At 40.5% G+C, this 22,544-nt stretch overlaps 1 protein-coding gene and 1 pseudogene across 4 annotated transcripts in view; both read right to left on the bottom strand.

Annotated features, from left to right (window-relative positions):
• Positions 1–22,544, bottom strand: part of RWDD3 (RWD domain containing 3) — an 835,110-nt gene that overhangs the window by 760,570 nt on the left and 51,996 nt on the right. The window lies entirely within an intron of this gene.
• On the bottom strand, positions 8,276–8,393 carry LOC138142357 (U6atac minor spliceosomal RNA; annotated as a pseudogene).

The following is a 22,544-nucleotide window of genomic DNA, read 5'->3' as shown; positions in this document are numbered from 1 at the left end:
TCTCTCTCTCTCTCTCTCTGTGTCTCTCTGTCTCTCTCTGTCTCTCTCTCTCTCTAACACAGACACAGACACACACACACACACACACACACACACACACACACCCCAAAAAAGAGACAGTTTAGCAACCAGTACAATAACCTTGTATACTGACAATGTATTATACATCTATAGCTCCCCACTCCTATACCAAGAGATGTATAAGTTTCCTCCTTCATTCTCTGAAGCCAAGATTGGACAATCGTGATTAGTAGAGTCCAGCTAACTTTCAGTGTGGTTTTCATTTGTGTTATTATAGACATTGTAGAGCTTTGTCTCTTGGTCCTGTTTTCTTTGTTCTGCATCAGTTCATATAAATCTTCAAATGCTTCTCTGAATTCCTCATCCTGATAGGTTTGAATATTTTCAAGTCAAACCAACAAGCATTTATTAAACACCTACAAAATGCCAAGCACTGTGCTAAGCCTTGGAGATATAATAAAAGGCAAGCACATGGTCTATGTTCTTAAGGAGCTCACAATACAAAGAAGATGTGTAGCTATAGAAGGACAAATCACTGTACTTCACTTTAAACAAAACTAATATGTGCATGATTTTTTAAATACAGATTTATGCAGAAAGTAGATATAATGAGTACAGAGATCCTACCCCTACCAGTTCAACAGCTGCTAATGGGTTAACTAGTCAAGGTCTGGAAAGAACATTGATGCCTCCCAACTACAATACTAACTTGAATTTATAGAGTGAGCATATTATTTGTTTTACTAAAGGATTCACAATAGCTTCTTCAAATAGCAATCTCCCCAGACTTCCAGGGGCAGAGCCAAGATGGGGGAGTAGAGAAAGCGCTCAGCTGAGTTCTCCCAACATACCCCTCTAAACATTAAAATAATGCCTCAAATTAAATTCTGGAGTGGCAGAGTCAACATAAAGTCAGAGTAAGATTCTTCTATCCCAAGACAACATAGAAGGTCAGAAAGAGAGGTCTCTGACTTGGGCCGGGGGAGGGGGCAGAGGCTGGCCTGGAGCCTACATGAATGGAAGATTAGTGGTGGGACTGGGTGGTGGTGACAGAAGCAGCAGCAACTTCAGGAGCTCTCAAGCCAGAGATGGTAAGGGGACCTGACAGCTGGTCAGAAAGAGATTTTAGGGGACTCTGTTCTAGCCCTGCACATAAGACTGGGCTCTATTTGGCAACTCATTGCCTATAGCCACTTCTGGGTCATAGTTCAAGGTGGGGGGTGAGATGAGGAGCAATTTCAGTTAAGATGGAGTGGAAACCCTGAAGACAGTATCACTGCTGCTCCCAAGGGATCAGAGACCCTGAGGTATCATATTGTTTTCAGACCCAAGGGAGGAGGGACCATGAGGAGTATTATTGATTGCAATTCCAAGGGATCAGGGGCCCTTCCTGGGTAAGGACTAGAGTACAGACCAAGAAAGCAGTAACTGCATCTCTCCTCAGATCACATCATTTTGGAAGCACCCAAAATTTCTAAATCCCCAGAACTAGCTGTGAAAACAGCAGTGTGAAATAGCTTGAAGCTTGACACAGTGCCCCTGCCCCTCTACCTCTCTGGGAACAGAGCCCAACGTTAACATAAAGTTCCAAATCAAGAAATAGGGAGAAAAAAATGAGCAAACAACTAAAAAAGAACCTGATCATAAAAAAGCTACTGTGGTAACAGAGAAGATCAATACACAAACTCAAAAGACGGCAATAAAGTCAAAATAGCTACAAGCAAAGCCTCGAAGAAAAAAAAATGGGAATTGTATACAAGCCAGAGAAGAATTCCTGAGTCAAAAAGTTATTTTCAAAACAAAGTAAGAGTGATAGAGGTATAGATAAAGCGATGAATGCAAAGGAAGAAAATTATGGAAAGACAATTAATTGCCTGGTAAAAGAGGCACAAAAAAAATACTGAAGAAAATAGTATCTTAAAAAAAATTGGTCAAATGGAAAAAGTACAAAAATTTACTGAAAATAATTCCTTAAAAATTAGGACTGGGCAAGTGAAAGCTAGTGATTTCATGAGACACCAAGCAACAATAAAAGTAAAAAGAATGAAAAAAATAGAAGAAAATGTGAAAGATTACATACAAAAAAACACCTGACCTGGAAAATAGATTAAGAAGAGATAATTTAAGAATTATTGGATTACCTGAAAGTCATGATCAAAGAAAGCCTAAATATCATATTTCAAGAAATTATCAAGGAAAACTGCCCCAATATCCTTGAACCAAGGGGTAAAACAGAAATTGAAAAAATCCACCAAATATCACCTGAAAGAGATCCCAAAGTGAAAACTCCTGGGAATATTATAGCCAAATTTTAGAGCTCCCAAGTCAAAGAGGATACTTCAAGTAGCCAGAAGGTGGGAGAGAGAGAATTTGGAATTCAAAAAAAATTTTTAATGATTGTTTAAAATTTTGTTCACATGTAATTGGGGAATATTTAATGAAATAAATAATTAAAAAAAACAAAAATAGCAATTCCTCCCAGCACATTTAAGATATAATTTTCACTATATGAATTCCATTTACACAGAACTTGGAAATAGATCTTACATAGGCTGAGGTACTCCTGTAATGGTAGATTAGTGTAGATTGATTAAGGCTAAAAATTAATTATTGTGTAAAGGCTAGATAAAACAATTAAAATTCTTAAATAAATGCTAACATGCAGTAGCTTTTTCTTTCTTTTTTTTTTTTTAAGCAATCCGGGTTAAGTAACTTGCTCAAGGTTACACGGCCAGTTATTTCTGGGCATGGTGCTGAGTGTCTGAGCCCGGGATTTGATTTCCAGGTCATCCCAACACTGGAGCCGGTGCTCTTACTTGCTGAGCCACCTGGCGCCACCCCTGCAGCAGCTTTTTCTTATTAATATGGCAACTAAGTAGATCCCATATTTGCTAGTCACATCCTATTATCCTAAGATTCTGAGGATTCTGAATGGTATCAGAGAATCTTAAAAATTGGAAATACCAACATAAAACCTGCTCACAGTGCCCCATCACATCCTCCAGTTGTTTTTATGATAATAGAAGGGGAAATCCTAAAATCCATAGGCATCTCCTGGCTATCAGCCCAAAGACCACCTTGTATGGCTTAGCTTAACACAAGCAGTAGCTAAATTCCAGACCAAGAGTAAGAAGTACCAACTGGAACCCAGCCAAAGGAATTATTTGAAATTTCAACTGATTAGAAATATCCACATTTCAGCAGAAAATTCATAGTAAGATTTCAGATAAGTGGGAAAAGCAGCAACACATTTGAACCTACTGGCCAAGGAAAACAAATCAGACGCTGGGTAAAAAGTGAGTGGTGTTTCTTTCGTGAAATGATTTTTATGTTCACAATAGGAAACTTATTGATAAAGTAAGACAATAAATTTTTTATATAGTTACAATACAAATAAGCATGAAAGAGACTGCTTTAAAATTTCAATTTCTCCTTCTTCTTTGGGTCTTTCTAGAGAGGTAACAAGTTTGGAGGGACAGGAGAGAGGGAAAGAGAAATGAGACTGAAGGAATCAGCAGAATCACTCAACTCTGAAATTCTGCCTCCAGGAACAGATAATGACAACAGGAGAGACTGCTAGTTGCAAATGTTTCATATATCAGATGAGGTCATTGTAGGAGATGTTTGTGCTTGTTTTCCTTTTTCCTTAATTGTTTTCCTGTTCCAAAGGAAAGTTTCTGAGAGGAATCATTTCTGAGAGGACAGGATTTCCAGAAATGATTGATATAAAAAAACAAAGGCATCAGTAAAACTTTTTTTTTTTTAAAGAAATCGAATTGCCAGGCGAGTTGCTAGGGCAGAGAGTTCACAGGGAAAACATAATGATATGTAATAACTACAATAAACTCTCCTATATTCCCAGAATTTAGCTTTAGGAACTAAGGCACATTTGCAAACTCTGGCCTCCTTCCTAAGCCTACCAGTAAACAAGCCTGTTAGCAACAGCAGTCATGCAAATACCTTTTCATTAGAAGCCTGACAGAGGCTGCCAGAGAGCTTTAAGTCACAGAAACCTCCAGCCCACTGGCAGCAGCCATCAGACGTGAATTGTGAGTTGCTCCAGCCCTGAGCTGATACTCAACTAGGACCCTATCCTTAGAATAAATGTGGACATCTCTCTCTTCTGGATCCCTTGAGCAAACAACTCTCATTGAGGCAGTTTCACTAAAGTTCACATAATCCTGAAAAACAGTCTAGTGGTTTGTTGAGAGTTTTAGTTATTGTTGTTTTTTTCTAAGGATAGAGTTAGGTTAGACTGGAGGAAAGCTACCTAAGAATAAACTCAATTCAGTTCCCCTGAAAGGCAGACTGTCCAAGAGATATATTTTTAGAACAGGTTGCGCTAAATACTCCATGCAAAAGAGGTGTGCAAAGATGTGGGGCCAAATAAAAATGTCCTTTAAAAAATCTGAATAAATTTAGTGTTAATGAAAATATACTGATACCATTGATATAGCTAATGAAAATATTATATTGAGTGTTATATAACTTCAACAGCCTGGGTATACTGGATATGGCTTGTATAAGCTAACTGTTAATTTTTTAGTGTGACCTTTGATACCTTGAAAATCAATAAATGCTATCAACCAGGACTTACTTTATTGTTTTGTTCATTATCTAGGCTTAAAAAAGTGATGGAGAAAATGGTAATAATTCAGATTAAGCTTAAAAGTGTGTCCACACGCCTCAACCCCACCCCCACCCCTCCCTGAGAGCTTGTTGTTAAAACATTTACTAGCACACCACTGTTAGATTTCTAACACATTACTTATATAGTCTCTGAAGAACTAAAAATGAGTGCCACATTGAGAGCAATGGTGAGGCAGATGGTAAGCATAAGCAGGCTGTGGTATATGAACATAAATGATGCCATCAGAGAAGCGTATGAGCAGAAAAAATGGCTAGTGTCACGGTAAAAACAAGGGATCCGCAATGTATAACCTACACACCCCATGGGTATCCTTCAGAGTCAAGAGGTAGCAAAGAAGGCCCTTGTGTTGAGCAGGGTGGGTAGACCCCCTTTGAAGAATGTGTGAGAAGACTGCACAAGGGTCACAGAGGCTGGACGAGCGTGGATGGCTTGTGGCCTGTGTTTCTGGATCGAGCCCCCACATAGATGAGATCACAGATGGATTAGAGTGTTTGAGTTGAATGGATAGCTAACCCCAATGCAGCAATCACATATTTCTCACTCTCTCTCTGTCCTTTCTGGGGGATGCTCTTATCCTGGCAACAGAATGTGAATTGTCTCAAAAAAAAATTCCTCTGCTTTCTCCATGACGTAATGAATTATTCACAAGAGCACAAGGGGACTCTCCATCAAATCCACCATGTGTGCAGGAAAGGCTGGATGACGGCCTGCATTTTTATGAACAATTTATTTCCCTCTGCCTGTCTAGACACCCAGTAGTAATGATTATCACTTAGGGGCCGCTCCTGAATGTAAGCGACTAACCTCACTAAATGATGTGATACTCTCATAAAGAGAAGCACTGAAAGGGAGAGAGGTCACCAGGCTCCTCCTGTGTGTGCACTGCAGCTTCCGTCGAAGACCCTGCCACGAATAGGGAGAGACACAAAGAGATGGGGAAGGGGGAAGGAGTCGAGTGCAAGGCGAAGACAAAAGCCGCTTCTCCAAAGGTTAACTTTGTAGACAACAGAGAAGGAGAAGCAAAACTAAAAATACCAATCTATCAGCACTAAGTACCTGTTATGTCCCAGGCACTGGGCTGAGTAAGCACTTTACAAATAACATCTCATTCGATCCTCACAACAATCCTGGAAGGGAGGTGCTGTTATTATTCCCATTTTACAGAGGAGGGAACTGAGGCAAACAGGGTTAAGGGACCTGCCCAGGGTCACACAGTAAATACCAGAGGCCGGATTTGAACTCAGGTCTTCCTACCTCCAGGCCAAGTACTCTATCCACTGAGCCACCTAGCTGTCTCTATAAAAGGAACTCTTTGATAAGTAAACTCCAAAGCAGGTCAGCACCTTCTCTGCAACTTACATTCCTACAGAGCTTCCAAGAGCCTTGGTAAGTTAAATGTCCAGGGTCACATAGCCAGAAAGCATCAGAGACAGGATTTGAACTCAGGACTTCCTGGCTTGAAGCCCAGCCCTCTATCCACCGTGCTGCACTGCCTTTGGCACTGGGCATACAGAGACAAAAATGGAATAATTCTAGCCTTCAACAAGCTTGCATTCTACCAGGGTGGGGGGACAACATAAGCACATGGGAGTATATGCAGAATGTAGAAGAAATGCCAGATAATTTGGGGAAGGCAGGCACTAGCAGCTGGCAAGATCAGTAAAGACGTCAAAGAGAAGATGCACCTTAAGCTGAGCCTTGAAGGAGTAAGATATTCCACCATGGAAAGGAGGGCAGGAGCAGGGAGACAACGTTAGATTTCATCATGAACACCCCCTGATCCAAGCGTATAAAACTGTCTTGGTGATAGCAGATCCCGTAATTAAGACGTCTTGTCTCCTCTGTTTCAGAGACATAAGATCATATATCTCAAAGCCAGAAAGGACCTTAGAAGTCGATTAATCCAACCCTGTCATTTTATAGTTGAGAACACTGAGACCCAGAGGTTAAGGGATTTACCCAAGACCACTCATGCAGATAGATGGCAGGGCCGATAGTAAATACATCATGGATTGGATCGAGGCTGCTCGTCCATCCAGGATACACCGTTTTATACAAAACAGAGATTCCACCAAGGTCTATGGGGCGTTCGAGGAGGACTGGCGCCTCTGGCGCCAGGGCTTGTGGGGCTCTTTTCAGGGCTACTCCTCCCTCCACCTTTGCTGTGTCCTAATACTCGGCTCTTACCTGAGGCTCCAAGAAGCTGTAGCACACACAGCAGCCATTCCCGGGGAACCTGTCTTGGTAGATGGGCTAAACTAGGTAGAAGGTAACTGACAGTCCTCAAACCTATAGTTGAATTAGGGGAGTGTCTAGCCCAAGCATATGAAGACTTCCCCAGAAGAATGGGAGAATGGGAACTATTTGTTCCAACAGCCATGAAGGCAACTGAAGCAGATTTTGTGGAGTACTTGGAGCTTGGTCAGACCTCAAAGATGCCAAGGTCATTCACTGTATCCCGGGCCATCACCAGTCACCTTGACTTTTGTCCTGCCACTGGACTTCATTGACTCTGGAAGAGAAAGTGAGGCTGATGACTTTGTGCAACTGCCTCACTTAAATCCAATTCACTTCTGAGTCAAGATATCACCTTGTGATGTCATTGGTCCTCTTTGAAAACAAAGGACAAACAAGATTACATGCTCTGTTGTTCTCCTGTAGTCACTTCCATACTTCACAGTTCCCACAGTCAGTGCCTACATTGGGGAATTGGGGGTGTTCCATGCTGACTTATGAACCCTATAAGCTCCCCAAGTGGCATACAAATGGAAGAACAACCACCATCGTCCACTAGGGAAACTGGGCTGGCTGTCCTCCCATGACTTCTTCAACAGCAAACCTTCCCAGAAACTGACAGAAAAGCCCCCTCCTCATTCAGTCAGGTTGTAAATCCTGTGGCCAATGGGTCACTTACATCATGAATATATTACTACCTAGGGTGATCCCCCTCAGTCTGAATTCACCCTTTGAGTCCCTCATCTTTGCTATATTGGGCTCATCTCCACCATGAACTACATATATTCTCCAGTGTACTTGCTTACCATTGATAATTACATATGGAGAGGAAGAATGCGCTGTTTGGGAGGTTTTATGACAATGAGGATGCCTACTGGACTAGGAAGAATATGGATATAAGAAGAACATGGGAGCCCTGTGTGTGACATACATGCCCTAGAAATGACATAGGTCTTCCTTCTACACCACCATGATCTTACTGATACAACTGAGCCAGAATGGAATATGTATGACACCTGGCCTAGGAACATGCCACCATGGGAGGCGTAGAGGGGATAGGAGGGCAGAGAATGTAGCTGGCATAAAAGACTTTACAGATAAGCAGTCCATTCTAGCATGACCTAGATCTTGCATTCTGATCCAATACTGACCTTCTGATTTAAATGTGTTTTTTCCAATGGTTTTTCTGGGTTGTCTCAACCCCTTGGCTTCTTTCTTTCATATATATATATTTTATATATGCACATATATAATTGATGCTTTTTTAATATCACTGTCTGTTCCTAATGACTTCTGTCCACCCCCAGCCTCCCTTGAAACAAAAGGGTACAGCTTATCAAAACAAATCAACATATTGGTCATTTCTGAAATAAAACATAGCTGCCACAGAGTGAATGGTAATGCCTTCACCATTTACGTAATGTAAAGGCAACTAGGATCTTTTCCATTCTCATCATTGCTAACCTCTTCTTACTTCACATAACAGCCAGGTAAATTTCCAAATTAAAAAAATAAATAAATCTGAAGATCATCTGTCTTAGTCTTTTGGTTTATATTTGCTCAGCTCCCAATTTGGACTCAGAGAATTCTAAATTTGGATTTGAAAGGGACCTTAGAGACCATCAAGTCCAAACACCTCATTTTACAGAAGGTGAAACTGAGGCACAGATAGGTATAAGTAACTTGCCCAAGATCACAAAACTAAGTAAGTGTCTGATCTAGGATTTGAACCAAAGTCTTCCTGACCCCAAGTCTAGTGCCCTAGATTTATGCCATGCTACCTTCTCTCACTCTTTTTTTAAAAATTATTTTTAATATAAAGAATAAAGCAAGCTGACTTTCTCACACCCTGCAATTTGCTGAATCACCAGCCCCATGTGGGATAAATGCAAAAGCACCCTAAGTACTGAGTGAGATACAAAGAAATAATAATTCACATTTATATAAGGCATTAAGGCTTATAAAAAACTTTTCTCACAACACCCTTCTGAGATAATTAGTACAATTACTATCATCCCCATTTTCCAGATGAGGAAACTTTACAGAAGCCAAATTACTTTCCCAAGTTCGCACAGCTAGTAAGTGTTAGAAACTGGACTTGAATTCAGGTATTCAGACTTGAAATCCATTATATGCCAAGTACCTCTCAAGATACAGTCATCAAGGAACTTAAAATGGGGGGAGGGGTTGTTTTGGTTTTTTTTTTTCTTTTTGGAGGTTTTGTTGGGGGGTGATAGAAGCAATCAGGGTTAAGAGACGTACACAGGGTCACATAGCTAAACAGTGTCTAAGGCTGGATTTAAACTTAGGTCTTCCTGACTCTTGGGCCAGTGCTCTATTCACCACCTACCTAGCTATCCCTTAAAAATGGGTTATGAAAGAAAAGAAAAATAAAATAAAATGTACATTTCCATATCAAAATGCACAATTAAAGTTGTAATGAGAAAAGATGAATGAGACACACCCACGTGGTTTATAGTCCTGTGGTTCCTGAGCCAAGTAGTTATAAAACTCTCCCACCAATCACCAGTAATAAGCTCTAGTCCTATTCTCAAAACTTTTCTTTTTCTTCTTTTAAACTTAAAGAGGAGAGAAAATTCACAATCACTACAGCAAGCTTCATTTCATTATTAGGGATATGTCAGGTGCTTGGAGAATCATATGGCTCTAGGTATACATAGGCAAGGAGGTCTGTGTAGATGAAAAGGTATGAATTTAAGAAAGCATGAGCTTTTTGCAGGCACCACCCTGTGCTCCCCTCACCCCAAGCAATTTACAAACTAAAAATTCTTAGATATTCTTCTCTACCCCTAAGACATAAATTTTTATGAATAGAAGGGTTGGCAACAACCCAGGGTGTCTTTGGTACTTGGAGCTTACATGAGTTATTTTCAACCTGACAAATAAACAGGCTTCATAGCTCATAAACCATTGCACTGTATTAGGGACATCTACAGAGAGAGCAAACTCAGCCTGGAAATATGGCCTCTGAAAGAGCTGGAATTTTAGCTACTATGAGCTAAATAACACACAACCCTGCACACCCTGCACCTCCAGTGGTTTCCTGATAGTTCCCTGAGATGGTCATAGGCATTTCTTATCTGTCCTATCATCTGGAATAGACTTTGACCAAATAACGAATCTGTTAAATATTTACTAGATCAAATGAAATCAGAATAGAGGAAAACTGACTAGTGAATTGATACTCCAAAGGTGGTTGCTCTGGGTTTTCCAAATTCTTAGCAGCTTTGAAAATCCATGGTATTTCACATGGCCCTTCCATTTATCCCATCCCCTCCACTGCCATTGGGAACCAGAAATCTCTGTCCACTCCCATGCTTGGGATCCCTTTTCCTTTCCTGATAGTGGTGGGTCATTTCTGTGGGAAAGACAACCAGATATATACTAATAACTCTCAGGTCTTGTCACCCACCCTGCAGCTAAACTGTCTCACATGTATTAGTTCCCTAGAGTCTAATTTCTTCTTTTTTTTTAATTTGTGTGCTTATGAATGCTTACTGTGTGACAGGCACTGTGCCAAAAACGGGATACAGTAAACGGCAAAAACATGGCCTCTGCCTTTAAGAAGTTCACATTCTACTAGGGGAGAAGAACATAAATTTTTTAAAATTACATATAACATAAACATAGTATGAATGGGAGATAATTTGAGGGAAGGCATGGAATGGAAGGAATTGGGGAAGGTTTCTAGCAGAAGGTAGAATTTCAGCTGAATCTTCAAGGAAGCCAAGGAGGCCAGGTGACAGAGATGAGGAGAATCTCAGGCATGGGGGACAGCCAATGAAAAGGCATCAAGTTAGGAAATCAAGTGTCAAATGGAAGGTACACAACATGGGACAGTGTAGCTGGATGTGCAGGGGTCTAAAGTAAAAGAAGACTAGAAAGACAAGTCGTGAAAGGCTTTAAAGGTCAAACAGAGGATTTTGTCTTTGATCTCGGAGGTGATAGGGAACCACTGAAGTTGATTCTAAAGCACTTACCTGTGCTCTAGAAGATCATTTTGGCCACTGAGTGGAGTTTGGATTGGAAGGGGAAGAGCCTTGAGGCAGGTTGTTGCAATAGTCCAGGGATATGGTTGTCAGATGAGAGAAGGAGGCATAGAGGAGAAATATTATGTAGGAAGAAAAGGCAAGACTTGGGAACAGATGGATATGTGGGCTGAGTGTAAGTAAGGATTTAAAGATGATACCTCAGAGGGTTGGGGTGGGTAGATAATGAGTGTTTAGTACAGGGCTTGGAACACATAATAAGTGCTTAAGAAATATTTTTTTTCATTCATTCGTTCTATCTTCCATATACAAGATCATGAGAGAATTGGCTGAAGAAACTGGGAGTGTTTAGGCTGGACAAGAGGGAGACTATGGGATCATAAGAACATAGATTTAGAGTTGGAAAGGACCTCAGATGGGTATCTTCAAATATTTAAAGAGCTGACATATGAAAGTGAGGTTAGATATATTCTACTTGGTCCCAGAAGGCAGAACTAGAAGCAAAGGGTAAAAAATTGCAAAGAGACGAATTCAGGTGGGATATCAGGAAAAACTTACTTATGATAAAAGCTATCCAAAAGGGAAAAGGGGTGCGGTGGGAGGTCATGAGCTCCCCTCCCTGAAGGGCTGGATGACCACTTTTCAGACATGGTGTAGCAGAGTTCTTGTATAGTTATGGGTTAGATGACGTAGCCACTGCGGTTCCTTTCAGCTCTGAAATTCTTTGTGAGAGTCCAGTGTGGTCTGTCCTCATTAACTATGCAGATACAATAGGTCTGGAAACTGCTGCCTATATAGGCTTACTTTGCTCTACCCTAGCATGGGACAAATCCCTCAGAGAGCCAGTTTGCAAATAAACAAGCAATTGTCACTCCCCTTAATTCAATACTTTTTGGAACTTTTTTCAACTTTAGTTTCCTGGCATGGATCTCTGCTGCTGCACTCGCTTCACCCTTCCTTCCTCCCTTCCTTCTTTCCTTTCTTCCTTCCTTCCTCTCTCCCTTCCTTCCATCCTGCATTCCTTTGTCATGAAAGTAATTATAGCCTCTCAACCAGATGCAGTATTCTTACTATTGGTGCCATTTCAGTCAGTGTTCTGTAATGTCTCTGGGAAGGATTTTGTCTCTGAAAGCCACTCTTGTCCCCCAGCTTGTCTTTCTAGTAAATCAAACCCACATGTTTGGATGCATCTACTGTATGACAACAGCTTTTGACTCCACCTGGGCTAACTGCCTAACTCGAATGAAATCCAGTCACTACAAGCCTGCTTAAGACACCCTTCACATTCATGGTGCTTTTTGATTATAAAATAAATCATCTTGGACCTTGTACAAAGATGCTCAGTAAATGTCTGCTGTGCTACAGCATTTCATGCTCCCACTGGATCAAATAATATTTATAAAACATTCTGTACAAATTCTGACACATAGTAGGCCAGTCAGTCGGACACATATTTTAAGTAACTACTATGTGCCAAGTTCTTTGCTAAGTGCTCAGGATACAGAAACAGGCAAAAGATAGTTCCAGCCCTCAAGGAGCTCACAATCTAATGGATAGAAGACATTTAACAAATGTTTCCTTCCTTCCTTCCTTCTTTCCTTCCTTCCTTCCTTCCTTCCTTCCTTCCTTCCTTCCTTCCTTCTTTTCTTCCTATTCCGTCTTGTATTATGCTTATCTACATTTCTTGTGCAATTAGCCATTTGAGGCTTTTGCAAATTTGGGAAAAATGAAAGTGAAAAACTGGAGGGAATTGCCAAAATCCTGTCCAAACCTCAGAAACTACTTTCCTCACATTTAAGACACTTTATTATTATAGAGCCTTAAAAGTAGGAGGGAACTCAGAGGACATTAAATGCTACTTCCCTCACCCACCCCATGCAAGAATCCTTCTCTGCAGCTTCCCTAACAAGAAAGAGGGTCCTCCAACTTCTGCTAAGGCATCTCCAGGGACAGGTTGCTACTTCCTTTCTGTGATAGTCTGTAACACCATGGCACAGCTCTGATGGTTATAAAACTCTCTATGATATATAATTAGTATTTATTTATATGCGTACATGTTATTTCTCCCAACAGAATATTGAGGTCCTTAAGGATTGGGACTATTTAAAAAAAAATCTCTATATCCCCAGAGCACAGTACAGTGCCTGCCATATGGTGAGTACTTAATCCATACTTATTGGATGGATGGATGGATGGATGGATGGATGGACGGATGGACAATATCCTTAAGGGCAGATTCATCTGTATGTTTCTCACAGTGTCTTACACTTCAGTCAATCAACAAGTATTTATTAAACACATACTGTGTTCCAGGCACTATGCTAGGCACTTGGGATGCTAAGACTAAGTGAAACAATCTCTGTTCTTAAGGGGTTTACAATTTACAGGAGCAGACAATATGTCCCTATGTAATGGACGGGGACCCAGTTCTCAGACTTAGAACAAGTACCTCCTGCCCCTTCCTGCCCCAAGCCAAAACAAAGGGAGGAAGCTTGGTGAGGCTGCTTCCAGGCGTCCCTAATAGAGGCCCTGCCCCTGACTCAAGAGCATTGCAGGTACTCTCTGACTGTTTACTGTAATCATGCCATTCAATGATAAAAAGTCTTTTTATTGGCTGCTGAACCATAGCTGAGTGTTCCTTCAAAAGGTTCCAGCTCATGATCTCCCTTTTTTTTCCCTCTCCCTTACCACCTCCAACCCCAACTAGGTCGCCATGTATTTATGAATGTATAAAGCCTTCTGTTTCTTTTATCTCTTTTGGTTTATTCTTTCCTAATCTTAGGAGCCAAAATTAACCTTGTGAGCCTTGAAATGTTGGAAAAGGCATCAGAGGTCCCCTCAGCAACCAAGGTTGCTAAGTTAAGACTGAGAGTACCAGAGGAGGCTGCCCTGAATCTAACAGCTGAATCCAGTAAGGAGGCAGCCCTGAGGAGAGACCTACTTGACAGAGGCCAGCAGTGAATTAACCTGTTAGCTATATTAACCTAGCTGAGCAAGGAAGTGACTTGTCCAGTGAGTATGCCACACCCAGAAATGAACTTGGTGGGGACTCTGAAAAGAAAAGAAATCTATATTAACATTATTATTGTAGGATTTGGGTTTCAGTCAGGTAAGGTTGTTATTAACAGGAGACAGTCTTTTAGTTAAACAAAAATGGCAGGAGGAATAACCCTGAGCCTGGAATAATAAAAATGAATTAAAGGGACTTTTGAGAGTCCCTTGGATAGCAAAGAGATCAAATCAATCAGTGTCTAAAGAAATTAATTCAGTCTATTCATTGGAAAGACAAAAATCAAAGCTGAAGATTAAATAAATACTTTGGTCCCATAAAATGAGAAGATAGGACTTATTAGGAAAGAGTGTGATATTAGGAAAGATTGAAGGCAAAAGGAGAAAGGGACAGCAGAGGACAAGATGAATAGATAGTGTAATGGAAGCAATGAATATTAGCTTGTACAGATTTCAGGAGATAGTGGAGGATGGAAGGGCCTGGTGTCCCATGGTCCATGGGGTCAAGAAGAGTCAGGACACAACTGAACAACAGCAACAAAAGGGAACAAAAAATTCCCATGACACTATCATACATTTTTATGCCACTTTTGTCTCAAAGCCTATGGCTGCACCCTTACCAGGTGTCTTCTTATTGCCCTCTGGGCTATCATACTTTTGATTCTACAAGGGGCTCCTGAGAACTTGATGGGACAAGTGCTTTGAAGAGTTCTTCCATCCCAGCCTTCTTGAAAATGCTCCCTTCCATTCCCTACTCCCTCCTAATGAGATACTGAGCCCCACCTTCATCCCTACCCCTTGTGATGTTTAAAAAGTTTCAGAGACATAATTTCTAGGTAATTGAATCATTTTATTAATAATGTCAACATGTTTATTAAGGAAAGGATGGTCACTTAGCTGTCTCTGTCTCAGACCAAAAACAATCACACAGCAGAGGTCACATGCTTATATGTCCATTGGAAAAGAGGTATTCTCGAGGGTGGTAATCAACTCTGATTGGTTAAAAATTAAAGAGAGAATGAATATTACAATGAGGGGCTGGACCTGAACTTTGATTATGTCATTTACTTTTTAAGTGAACGCCCCCCCCCCCAAAAAAAAAACAAAAAAAAACACTGAGTAGAGTACAATGGCTTCCCCACATGGATGGGGTCTGAACAAGTTAGTCCAATCTCATTATCAGTAATGTCCTTCAAGAGACTGAACTTTTAAAATCAGGACTTTAGAAAAAGGGGGCAACTCAGCATCTCCCCAAATTATTGGTTGTTAATAATCATTTCTTTTACCCTGAAAGAAGAAGCCCTCAGAATCTTATTATACTTGGACCTTCCGGCCCACTCCCCCTTTCCCAATGCTAATGAATTGGACTCTGCTAGACCCTTGCCCGTCAGAGCAGACATGGTTACTCAACCACTTGGAAGAAGAGAGAATACCAAATACAAGCCTTCTGGTAGGTTGGTAAGACAGAGAGCTTTCTTCCCTTACTATTTGCCCTATTCTGTGGTCTTCAGATCCCTGAATGCTGCCATCTGACCTTTCAGTGCACCCAAGGATTCCTGGGCCTTGCCATCTACTCTGCTGCACTCTGGGGACTTCTGGACTTTGACATTCTTCCTGCAGCAGAACTCTCCCTGTAGATGTTGCCTCTTCCAAATGGAATGTCAGCTCCTTGTGAGCATGGATTGTCTCACTTTTCTATTTCTATCCCTAGTATTTAGCACTCAGGATAGCATTCACTAAGTGCTTGATATATGCATTTTCATTCATTCATGTGTTATGCTGCTCCATGATTCTCAGTTATTTAACATCTCCTGGTGAACACTAGATTTGTAAAGATGGACTTTGGGGTCAGGAGCAACTGGAGGTCATTGAAATGATCACCCAACATGATAAAGGCATGATAGGTGATACAAGGGATAAAGTGTTAGGCCAAAAGTAATGAAGACCTGAGTTCAAATCTGGCCTTAGACACATACTTGCTGACCGACCCTAGGCAATCATGTAACCTCTATTTGCCTCAGTTTCTTCATCTGTAAAATGGGGATAATAATAACACCTACTTTCCAGGATTATTGTGAGAATCAAATGAGATAATAATTGAAAAGCTCTTAGCACAGTGCCCGACACATGGTAAGTACTATATAAATATTAGCTATTAGCTATAGTTATCCATTCCTATCTTCCTCCTCAGTTTTAGCTTAAGCCCATTATCCGCTGTCCCCATGATCTAGACACAGGTATACTAATGAACTAATTCAATTCAACAAACATTTATTAGGGCCAGCACTTAAGGTCCTGAAGGAATTAAAAACACATACACGACAACTACAATAGTCCCTTCCCTCAATGAGCTTACATTCTACTGGAGTTAGGGGAACTTGTGGGAGTGGGAAGGACAGCTCTACCATGTGTAAGTAAATAGGAAATCTGTACAAAGACTGTCCCAAACCTATGAATGTACCAGTTTGTAGTGTAAGAAGGTAAATAATTTTTAAAAACCAATGTTTTTCAAGGAAAAGCATAATTTTGTAATAGAATCTAATCACAATATGATTGATTTCAAAACTTCCATTCATTCAGCAAGAATCTCATTACATACCAGATACCATGCTAGCAGCTGGATATACAAAGACCAGAATGATCAGTCCTTGTCCTCAAGGAGCCAACGTTCTGATAATCAGAATGTTAACTCCATTATAAATTCAAGGCTTAGCACAGTACTTGGCAAATAGTTGACATTTAATAAATACTTGTTGAATGATTGACTAAATCTTTCCCTAACAACTGCCAAAGCGGGGTAGAGGATGGGGTGAGAGGGTTGACAAATACCTAAAGCAACTGTTACCATCTATAGGTGTCCAAATTCATTCTGAGTCTCATGTATTTGTTTCAGGAAATAATCAAATGCAGTAGTTGGATCTCTAGGAGTTCCCTAGCATATAACTTCTGGCAGAACACTAAGGAAACTGAATTATTCAAAGGCCAGTTATAGTACTTTATCTGGACTGCTCATTTAGATAAAATAGCACATGAATTAAGGACACACTCCTCTCTCCCTTCCAGTGGAAATTCCAACAAGTTTAAAGTGAAAATGGTTCTAAATACTTTACTAAGTGGTTTTCTTGAAGACTTCTGGAAGAAAATTTTAGGTGGAGTCAATCCCTTTTTTAAAAATCTGAGATCATGATCCAGACGAATTAAAATGCAAAGTTGGAGAAAGCACTGGAAACATAATAGTATAATAGCTGATTCTAAACACACACAAAAAGAAGGAAAATTTTTTCCTAATATGTTGACCACATTCCTACCCCAAAGAAGCTCTGTTTAGAAAGCATGAGTTATTATATAATAAATTCTTGGTTACAAAATGACAACTTGGTGAAGCAAAAGGACCATGTACTTGGAGTCACAAGACCTGAGTTTGAATCCTAACTCTGCTCCTGACTTTGGGCAAATCACTCCTCTCTCTGGGCCTCAGTTTCCTCATCTGTAAGATGAGAAACCTTGGGCCTAGGGAGGAATAATCTCCAAAAGATAAAGGAAGAGAAATTAGAGTCAGCTAGGTGATAAAGTGGATAGAGACTGAGGCCTGGAGTTAGGAAGGCTCATCTTCCTGAGTTCAGATCTGACCTCAGATACTTCCTAGCTGTGTGACCTTGAGTAAGTCACTTACCCTTGTTTGCCTCAGTTTCCTCATCTGTAAAATGAGCTGGAGAAGGAAATGGCAAATTACTCCAGTATCTTTGCCAAGAAAACTCCAAACAGGGTCACAAAGAGTCAGACATGACTGAAAGGAATAAATATGTGACCCAAAGCAAGTCACTGAACCTCCCTATATCCCTAGGCAACTGGTGGGAGGCTATCAATAATAGCCTGAGAATTCCCTTCTTGTCTTCACAAAAAATATGCAAAGCGTTATGCATACACAGACAGAATATGGAAAAGCAAGTATCTGCTCTTAAGGATCTTAATATATACACAAATAAGAAATAAAAAGCAACAAGGAAACTGAAGGAAGGTGAGAGAATGGGCTAATGACTGGTGAAATAGGAGAAATCAGGAAAGGCCTTCAAGATGTAATATAATGGGGGCTAAACCTTGAATGAAGGTAGAAGTTCCAAGAGACCTCATGAAAAAGGGAAAGAAATATTCCAGGCTCGGAGAGAATCAGGCCTAGCAATGAGTCTGGGGAACCAACCGAAAGTACTTAAGTCTGGTTGGAATGCAGAGCTCCTCCAATCCAGAGCCTGAAAACTGAGTCAGTCCAAGTGTCTGCTCCAAGGATTCCATGACTGCCCTGCCTCCCTTTCTAGCTCTAAGTCCCACAGCCAGTCAATTGGGAACAGAGAGCCACTACTTACTACTCTACCTCTCCTGTCATTTTGTCTTTAACAATTCAAAGGGCACATCAGTTCCTCAGGGCCAGTAATAAGAACATCCACGATATTTCATTTCTATAAAGGTAGGTGATAGAGGAGATTAGATTGAAACTGCTAAAGATAGACATTCTAAGCTGTAAAAATAGATGACTAGACTGAAATTGTAAGGATATGAAAAGACTTACATAAACTGATGCTGAGTGAAGTGAGCAGAACCAGGAGTCACACAGCATAACCAGTGTACACAATAACAGCAACATTGTGTGATGACCAACTTTGATACACTTCGCTCTTCTCAGCAATGCAAAGGTCTAAGACAAGCCCAAAAGACACATGGTGGAAAATGCTATCCACATCCAGAAAAAGAACTGTGAAGTCTGAATGCAGATCGAAGCACACTGTTTGCTCTCTCTCTCATTTGGTATTGTTTCTTCTTCCTCATGGTTCCTCCCATTGGTTTTCATTCTTCTTTACAACATGACTAATGTGAAAATAGGTTTAATATGAATGTATATGTACAGCCTATACTAGATTGTACACTGTCTTGGGAAGGGGAAGAAAATTTAAAACTTAGGAAGTGAATGTTGAGAACTAAAAATAAATAAATTTTGAAAAAAGAAATTATAAGGATATAACTATGAACTGTAACTGAAGATGAAATAGGAGATTGGGTAGAAATCATAAATTGCTATTTTTTAAGAGTTCCCAGCTACCATCTTGTTTTCTTGTCACTTGTTTTTTTCTCATATATGTCTAAGGAATGGAAAAAATGGTTTTTGAGTTTTCCTGGTGTTTGAATTTTGAGGAAATAGTTTTCAATATTACATTTATTGCTGTGCCCATTTTTTCTATATCTCTATAGGTGAACAAGCTTGTTTTCATGAGACAGATGCAAAGAAGATTTCAGTATGATCTAAGAATATACACCCTTTCCAGAATTTAGTGGTCTTCAGTCATTTAAACCAATGGTCTCTATAATGGAGGCTCTGGTTTGACTAGCAGGAGTTTTTAAATCAGTCAGTGGGTGGGTCAAATCATCCTACTCTCCCAATCAGTGAAAGTATGACTCTCATAGAGTAATAGGGTTTTTTCTCCAACACAATCACATCTACCCTTCTATTAAAAACCAACATTTCCTCATTCCATCCTCTCCCTCTATAATGCAAGCCTTCAACCTTTCTCCTCCTGAACTAATAGTTGACCACCTGAAGTAGTCATGCAGGTTTCACTGGGGAAATTCTCCCCTCTCCATCCCCTGCCCCAACCCATGCACACATGAGCAAAAAAAAATTAAATTAATTAAAATTAAAAACTTGGAGACCACAGATTTAGGTCACTAATAAAATGATTGTAACATCACAGATCTGGATGGGAAGCTAAGCTACCCAGTGGATAGAGTGCTGGACCTGTAGTATGGAAGACCTGAGTTCAAACCCGGTCTCAAGACTCTCAGGAGTTATTTGACCTTGGGCAAGTCATTTAACCTTTGTCTCAATTTCCTCATCTGTAAAATGAGCTGGAGAAGGAAATGGCAAGCCATTCTAGTTTCTTTGCCAAGGAAACTCCCAATGGGGTCACAAAGAGTCAGACATGACTGAAAACTGAACAACACCACTTCTCAGAGTTGTTGTGACAATCAAATGAGACAATATTTGTAAACTACTTTGCAGACTTTAAAATGGTATTGATGGGGCACTAATGATGGACCCTTAAAAGAAAAGGAACATGTTTTGGGACCTGGACCCCAAAGCCGCTGAACCCAGATCTATGACGTTTGCCTTAGGCACCCAGCCCATCCCAGTCAATAATTCTTTTAACTGCCCTTTCACTGTGGCTTTCATTGTCTGCACCTGGCCCACTTCAATCTACCTGCCACTCCTAGATCACATCCAGCTCTTCTCATAGTCTTTCTGAATAAAAGTGTTCATCTTGTCCCCATTACGTTTTGCAGACTCACTAGGAGTCTGGCCCTCTTGTATTGGCGTTACAAATAAACTTGCTACTTGGACTGGAAAGCTTGAGTAATCAAATTCTTTCGAGAAAGACCTGCACCCTGTTCCCTTGCATTTTGGGGTTCCCAGCACTCCTATACCACATCATATTATTCGGCACTTTTTCCGCTGAGGTCTGGGTTATAAGAAGGAACCAAAAGGAAAAAAGAATAATACGATCATAGTGGGGAGGAGGGGAATGCAGTTACTTCCTCATTGTTCCAAACCTTGAGCTGTTAGTCTTCTGAGGTTCCTACCCTTATTTTATATTATATTACCACTCATTCAATAAACCTTTAACACTTTATTGTTATGTGTGAGGGGTGGGAAGAAGAGGGCAAGGCCAGAGGAAAAAGAAGGGCAGAGAACAATGAAGAGGAAGTCAGAATTGTAGAGACAAAAGTTCTAAGTAGAAAGCAAGGAGTGGCCAGAGGATCCCATTTGTAAATTCACTAATAATACTTGTAGCTAGCATTTAAGTATTGCTTTAAGTTTTGCAAAGTGCTTTACATATGTTATTTCATTTAAGACTCACAACAGCCCTGGGAAATGGGTGCTATTATTGTCCCCATTTTATCGATGAGGAAACTGAGGCAGATAGAGGTTAAGTGACTTGCCCAGGGCCTGAGGTTGGATTCAAACTCTGTTCTTCCGGATTCTAAGTCCAGTACCTGATCCATGGTGCCACCTATCCACCTCAGGGTGATTAAAATAATGAAATAATTAGAAAGCCCTTCCTTCTCCATTCCTCTCCATTCCACCTTAAGCATTGCTTTCAGCAAAGAGCATCCCTCCAGGAAGTACCTACATGGGTGCCCTTTACTCATTCCATTTGTTAATTCAGCAAGCATTGTTATGCCAGTTGCAAAGTGGTACTGTGTGCAAGTTTCTATGCCAGGAGTTATGGAAAAGGAAATAGCTGCCCTTCCCCTCAAGAAGGGCATTCTATTGGGGTCGAGGAGCTTTTTGCAATAATTTTAAACAGTCTTTTGGGGATCTTTCAAAAGACTACATATGGTTTACTTTGTATGACAAAAGGAACATTAAATGATTTAAAAATTAGTCTTAGGTTTTCTTTCAGAGGTTATCTATGGTGTATCATGAATGATGAAAAGAGAAAGACAGCTTAGTTCCATGGCAGGGAGAGTTAATATTCTGACTGCTCTGCCATGACCATAATAATAGTAGTAGTAATGATTTCTGGCATTTATATAGAACCTACTATGTGCCAGCCATTCTATTAAGCTCTTTGCAAAAATTATTTCCTTTGATCTTCACAACAACCCTGGGAGGTAGGTGTTATTATTGTCACCATGTTACAGACGATGAAACAGGGAGAGAGTGATTAACACAGCTAGCAAATGTCAGTGGTAGGATTTGAATTCAGGTCTTCCTGAGATCCAGGGCTCCTACTACTATCCATCTTGAGACTGTTGCTTGGTCACATTTGCAGGGAGGGAAACACAAAAAGAGGCAGTCCAGATCTGAGCTAGGTGCAGAAATGGGGTCAACTGTCCTTCCCCTACAAGTTCTTTGGAGATAGCTCAAGGCCACCCTCCTGTTTTTATTCTAAAACAGAAGAGAATGAGGTCTAAATACTGGTCTGTTCGCTGAGTTCCAGCTCAGTAGGCAGTTAGGGACCTTTCAAAGGCCCCAAACTACACATAGCCAGATGGAGGCTTCTTCCAAGCTTCTACATGACAAGGAAATATGAGTAGCACTCATTAGAAGACAATACACTGATATATGCACTTGTCTCCCCTCATTTGAAAGTAAACACTTTAAGAGTAGGGCCTGTTTCATTCTTTGCATTTGTTTCTCCATGGCTGCCTGGAACACAGTTGGTGATTAAAAAATGCTTGCTGATTCATTGATCGCAACTTCCATTCATAGTTAGAAGGTTCAGTTGCTACAATGGTACAGAAAGATTGAAATCATCGGAGGAAGGCCTCCAGCTTATTGGATGGCTCATCCGTGGTAGATTGATGCTTCAGAACAGGAGGAAAAACTTCAGAATATTGGAAGGCATCCTCTGGGATTTCAGACTGACTTCCATTGGGAGGACCTCAAAGATGGAACCACGGATGTATCAAAATAGCAAAACATCTATATGGAGATATCACGAGGGTAGATGACACTTTCCTGTTTTAGTCATGTTTAGTGTTCAAGATAAAGATGAATGTTGGTTGATTGGTTATTGTTTTTAAGTGACTAAGAATATTAGTTTCTCACAGGCATTTTTTTTTTA

Source organism: Petaurus breviceps, unplaced genomic scaffold (assembly GCF_028583685.1).
Source record: "Petaurus breviceps papuanus isolate PSGF00001 unplaced genomic scaffold, PetGlider_PUasm1.0 90564, whole genome shotgun sequence".
Lineage (NCBI taxonomy): Eukaryota > Metazoa > Chordata > Mammalia > Diprotodontia > Petauridae > Petaurus > Petaurus breviceps.
This window is presented reverse-complemented; position numbering and strand designations above follow the sequence as displayed.